Source organism: Nelusetta ayraudi, unplaced genomic scaffold (assembly GCF_046127955.1).
Source record: "Nelusetta ayraudi isolate G7.1 ecotype Tasmania unplaced genomic scaffold, CSIRO-AGI_Nayr_v1 ptg000058l, whole genome shotgun sequence".
Taxonomy (NCBI): domain Eukaryota; kingdom Metazoa; phylum Chordata; class Actinopteri; order Tetraodontiformes; family Monacanthidae; genus Nelusetta; species Nelusetta ayraudi.
The window spans coordinates 1,308,432-1,314,795 of NW_027466108.1; positions in this window are offsets into that span (position 1 = coordinate 1,308,432).

A 6,364-nucleotide genomic window follows, 5' to 3' on the forward strand; every position below is an offset into this window, starting at 1 on the left:
TGACTAAGCCATGATGTTTGTCTTTTTTTTAGAATGTGGCTGAGTTGCAAAGACAGACCCACAGCTGGTGCACATGTATTTCCAGCTGAAGTGAACTGTTGTTTTAAGACCCATGCAATACGTTTCACTCTGATAGTAGCTACAAAGTAGTGAATTTAGCCTGTAATGGCTGTACAAACAGTGGAGAATTTGAACGGCTAGCATTATCAGAAGCCCTAGAGATAACGTGGGCTGTTTTTACTGGAAGAGACAATGGGAACGGGGCAAGCTGGGTTGGGGTAAAGGGAGGGTATATATGGGAGCATTTAACTTAAAAATGTCTGAGTTTCTTTACGTCAGTATGATTATACTCACACTTGCATCCGTTTAGAGCCATGGCCAGTGTTGTTTATGGGAACTGGGGTTTGGCCAATGAGAACTGGCCGTACATTACACCCTTCAAAGACAATGTCCCTTGAGCCATAAGGTATACATGTTGTTAAGAGGAAAACAAGAGATAGTTAGATAAACCTATAGATTTATTTATGGTGCCTCTGGGGTTTATTTTTGGTGCAGCAGTGCACTTTGTGATGTGGTGCACTGACATTCCTTTCTTGTTCTCAGGCCCCCACAATGGTCACTGTATGTCCATGAATCTCTGCTGAAGCATGGCCATAGGGGCATCCTGCTCACATGTTAATGGCTCCACAACTGTGGCCTATAGGCAAAAATAATAATAAAAAAAAAAGAAGAAGAACAAAAAAAGAGGGTGATGAGTGGTTGTGACAAAACTGTAATTTTAATGAAAAAATTCTATTAACTACCTATCTCTATCTCCATCACCATATGCTACATATTATACTACACTAAACTATAACTATATTTATTTTAAAACTACTATGTGTGATGCACGTGCCATCCCATCTTAAGAAAATCGTTCAACCTCAAGTTTTAAAATGAAGATACTGAAAATCCAAACTTATAGTAATTCAGCTGATGAAAGTCAAACATAAAAGCCCGATCTGATGAATAGTGTGCAGTACAGAGCTAGTGGCATCTATAGCAGAGAGTGACCTCACTAGCCTTCTATTGTTGCAGTTCCACTTCCTCTTTGTTTACAAGGTCACAAAGGTGGCAATAATAATAAACTGGTGAAAGTAAACTGATTCAACTCCTTCATTCAAGTAAAGTAAAGAAAGAAAGTACAGGTTCTGAAATGTACTATATACAGTATATATATGAACAACTATACTTGAGATGAAATAATGAAATAGTCTCTCCTAGATTAATAGAGACCAATGTATTGCAGCTTTCAATGTGCATTGCCAGGTGGTATCAGATACACTTCACAGAACAAAATATTTTTGCTCTTTCATCCAACAATACTTTCCTAATGAAAGTGTATTAATAATAATATTTTTCTGACATTTTAAAGGCCACCGACTGGTGTCTCAAAATAGTGCATAGCAGAAGTAAAATAAAGTTAAATGAAGATTAATTTAAATGAGAAATGAGACAGGAACAAAATCCCTTGACAAATTCCCACTTTTTTTTCTCGAGGCCAGTGCATGTTCTTGCATATTTTCTCCACTCCGCTCAAATGTATTTCGAGTTACCTCTGTGTATGTCAGATACATTATGAAAAGCTTGTTTTAAATGAAATAACAAAAAAAAACATACAATGTTGAACGATTTAGCTGTCAAACAGTGAATTTCTCCAAATAGACTTATCTCAACCAATTCATTTCCTCATTCCTGTAAAACATCTTATCTACCAAAAGAATTGACTGTATTTACAAATACAAGGAAGTAGTCTTGCTTGGTGTTCTCTGACCACAAATCATTTGGGAAAAAAAAAATATATATATATATATTTTTTTGGGAAAAAAAATAATATATATATATATATATGTATATACATATATAGGGCAAGAACGCTGTCCTCGTTTTTCTGTGGGAAGTTTACGCTTGTACCGCTTCCCCTCATCTGTCACTTCTCCTGCCGTGTTGTGCTGCTCTCCTCTGATAACTATCGTGGCTGTGCTCGTGAGAAACACATGCAAATGCGTATAATTAGAACAACAGTGTGTGTGCGTGTCGTCCAGGGATTTCATGGGTCACAGTTCCATCTTAGAGCAGAATGCTTTGAAGACATAATGTTTCCTTGCATTTACGCATTCTGTCTGCATGTTGCTGTTTGAGACGTGACTGCACTGTTTGTCTTTTCTCAGAACACCGTCGCCACTGCTGCGAGTGACTTCAGATGACATGATTGTTTCAGTTTTGTCGCCGTGGCCATCAGCACCTTCCACTCCTGGTCAGCACACCTGCTGCTGCTGTATTAAAAAGGAGAAACCCCACAGGTGCTGTTCAGTTGTTTGAGGCTGACGGAAAAAAGCATGTCTGACAAATTCTGTCCGTGCATTCAATTCAGGAGACCACAGCCATTATAAATGTACCTAACACGATCATATGTAATCATGTTTCATCCTGGTAAATTGACAAGTGTGGCTGAAATATATAAATCTTTCTATCCATCTATTTGTCAGTCTATCTATCTGAGTGCGCACAAAGTCTCACTCGGTGACCTTTATCCTTGTGTTGTTTTATGAGTGGGAGAAAATACCTATCCTGTGGGAGTTAAAATATTCTGATTATTAATAAGTATGAAACACAAGTGAGTGTGAGTGAGGCAGTGCAGAGAGCTTGCATTGCCAAATTCAAACCAATCCAAAGCGTTCAGTTGTCCTTTCCAAAAGAAGAACTACAGAGCCAAAGACAGTTCAAGTGGTCAAAACCTCAAATGAGGGTCACACTCTCAAATTAGAGGCATAGGTTTCAAGTGGTGTGACATCAGAAACCTGCATCGTTGTTATGCCTACGAAAAGCACACAGGAACCTTTGATGAACGTCCGTGTCGTCTGTGACGAGCCATTTCAGGAGAGCGCTGGACAGGGGAATGCAAGACCCTGAAGGCATGGAACCCTGGGAACACTGAAACACTCCCACTGGAATATAAGGAGCCTTGAGGTCTCTCTATCCTGTCTTTTTTGAGTGCCAGCATCAATCAGTGACAAATGAAAGCTCTGATAAAGGTACGGGGGCACGCAGAACAAAACAAAAAACAGTGACAGAGCGTGTTTAGGCTAAATAAAGCAATGTCTTCACTAAGATATGCACCATTTAGTTTACAGGGAGAGATGAACTTATTTGAAAGGCTCCCTTTTTAACTTGGTATCCACCTCACAGCATGGTGTCCATGTTTTCTGGAATGACAAATGATCCTTCCCCACAATATCACAGTTGGGATATAAGCTATGATTTTCATTTTACCATTCTAACAAATGTATTTTATAATTACAGCTTCAACCTCTGCAGTACTCAACACCAAAATAGTTCGTTTTCCTCAGGTATGTGATGTTTTTTGGATAAATATATATATATATATATATATATATATATATATAAATATATATATATATATATATATATATATATATATATATATAGATGTGGGAAATAGGCTACTGTAACAAAAAACAAGAGTCAGTCTAGCAAATTTGGGTGCATAATATCTCAAAAGTATAATGATTGGCTGCCCCAAAGTAGAATTGTACGCCAAAACAAGCAAGTGGACAGATCTGCAGGAGAAGGCAAAAAAAAAGAAGAAATGGAATTCAACTTGATTGGGAATAAATACACAGAGCTGCCTTGTTCTAAACTTAGCTAGCATTATTTTAAATACCCTGAGAACTTGGACACTGGGTGTAGTTGCCGTAATAGAAATTTGTTTTTAAACCTCGTAATACAATTCTGTATTTCAGTGCAACACGAAAGATGTATATTGCCAGAATGTGTTAATACTGAAAAGTATTAAAATAAGTCACTTTGACAGACTAGAGTTTGGCAGTGTACTGCCCACAACATGAACAATGTAGATAGTAATGGCAAGGGGGAAAAAAAGGCCACCATGATGGCTACCTAGCATGTAGTTCAGATAAATGTCTGGCTATGTCAGCAGTGGTACTTTCATTTTGCCATTTGGAATGCTTAAAGAGAAAAGCATTGCTGTAAAGCTAGAACATGCTGAGGTTAATGTGTACAAGAAAATATATTTGAATTGATTGTTCCAAGTATGAGATGTGATTAATATCCAGTTAAAGTTCCTGCGCTTTGATGGCTAGAGCAAAGATGTCGCATGCAGACTAAAAAGCAGTTTGGTTTGTCAGGATGCTTAGTGATCCTAATGAAAGCTCATGAAAAGTATGGGTAAAATAAATAGTCATAATTTCATATTGAACAATGACTGGTCCCTAAAGGAAACAAGTGTATGTATTAACAACAAAACAGGCAAAGATACTGGAATTTTAAAGAGTCTTATTAAAAAATGTTTTTTAGTTAGAAGTGAGGTGTTGTTAAAAATCGAAGGTTGGAAGATGTTTCTTAATGTGAATACAAATGTGTTATTTTCACAGCGACAGTTTCGACATCTCTAACCAAGGTGATATCCGCTCACAGACTCCGTTGAGGACCCTTGATGCAACACGCAGTGGAAATGTCACCTACATAAATCTAGACTCTGTATTGTGAGGATGCTTTGGTTCTGAGGTGACCACACAAAGGGGGAAAAAAAACACAGTGTGTGGACTTTCAGCTCTTTGGGCAGCAGAGACCGCGGATGCTTTTAGATGAACGCAGGGGAAGAATGCGTTAAAGCACTGCCATTCATTATAGCAGCACAAACAAACAGTTTAACGGCTCAATTATTTCAGCAAAAATGGTTAACGCATGTTTATATGAAAGGCTTTATGCGTTTCGATGCATCAGCTGTGTTAGGATAATTGTCCTTTAGTGCCTTTTCCTAACAATAACAAATCCATCTATTGTCAGAGAGACGTGTAGAAGTAAAGCATGAATGAACAGTTTGATTAAAAGTTAACCGTTCAATTGTCTACCACTTAGAGAAGAAATGTCAAACAACTGCATTTGGTTCTTGATAAATCATTTGTTTAATTTGTTTAAATATGGCACTCGTGGTCGGGAATTCGAAAAAAACAAAAACAAAGAGAAAGTGACTCATGGAATTCACTTATCTTTTCACTGAATTATTTTAAACATATATCTATTTAAAGACCTGACATTTCTCGCCAGTTTCTTTTTTTTTTTTTAATGCTCACGAGGACCTAACATACACAGAAACAAATGCTGTAAAACAGTGACCCCTGCGGGAGAGCTTCTAAAACTGCTATTAAAAAAAAAGAGAAAGAAAAGAAAAAGAAAAAGACGCAACCAGCATTAGCATTTAAATCCTAATGTTTCATAAATGTACAAATAAGTGACGTTTGTATAATTTGATTACCGATAGGCATTAACCGCGTCAATACCAGTGGCTGATGTTGTAATGAACACAACTTCTGAATATTGAGGTCACAAATTTATGTTAACTGACTTGTAATTCATTTGAATCTATAGTTAGTGCAACATAGCAGGCAGTGTGACTAAGAAACCTGCAGTATAGGATTGTTTTTTAGTGACAGTTTACATGCAATTGTGTGCATCAGTGAATTATTAAATTCTGCAGGACCTTTTTTCGACAAACAAGAGGGACGTTTTGTTTAGGGATTCCATTTTTTTTTTTTTTTTTAATTATTATTTTTTAGTTATTTGTAGAATGTACTGGCCGTTGATTGCTAACCATTGTAGGCGTTGATCGATTACATTTACAATATTCAGAAAATAAAAACCACTTCAAACCAAAGTTTATTTTGATCCAGTCTTCCAGTGTGTAATGGCACAATAGGAAGGCGATACAATTGCATTAGGCCACTGACAAGCAGAACAATTCTCAATAGAGATTATTAGATGGCACGGACTGAAGGTCATAAATATTTTAGCTAACCTCGACAAAAACAAGTAGACAATCAGAGTGGGTGGGTCGCGTGCTGATTGCACGGACAAAATGCGGATGCTATGTTTTCCAGAAATATACTTAAAAGAATATTAGTTCCTGGTATGTGGCAAGTGTCATGACCTTTATAATATTAAACTATTAGCCCTGAACAAGATCAAAATGAGTGGAGATGAATGACTGCTCTATCACGATCTTCTCTTGTTGTTGTGAATGTACCAACTTCTATACTTTCTCGCAAACGAGGTATTTAATAGAGACAAAGTAATAAATGCTTAGCTATATTATCACAAATTGACTTTATCATTCGTTATGGGTTTTTTTGTTTAGTTTTTTTTTTTTTTTTTGGCAGTTTTTACGTTGATTTTTGACTTCTCAAAATGATCTGTGACATACAACGTGTGCTTTTTTTTTCTTTCTTTTTTTCCCCCCTGTCGAACGCAGAGCTTGGCTGTGTTGTCACACAGGAAGTTTCCG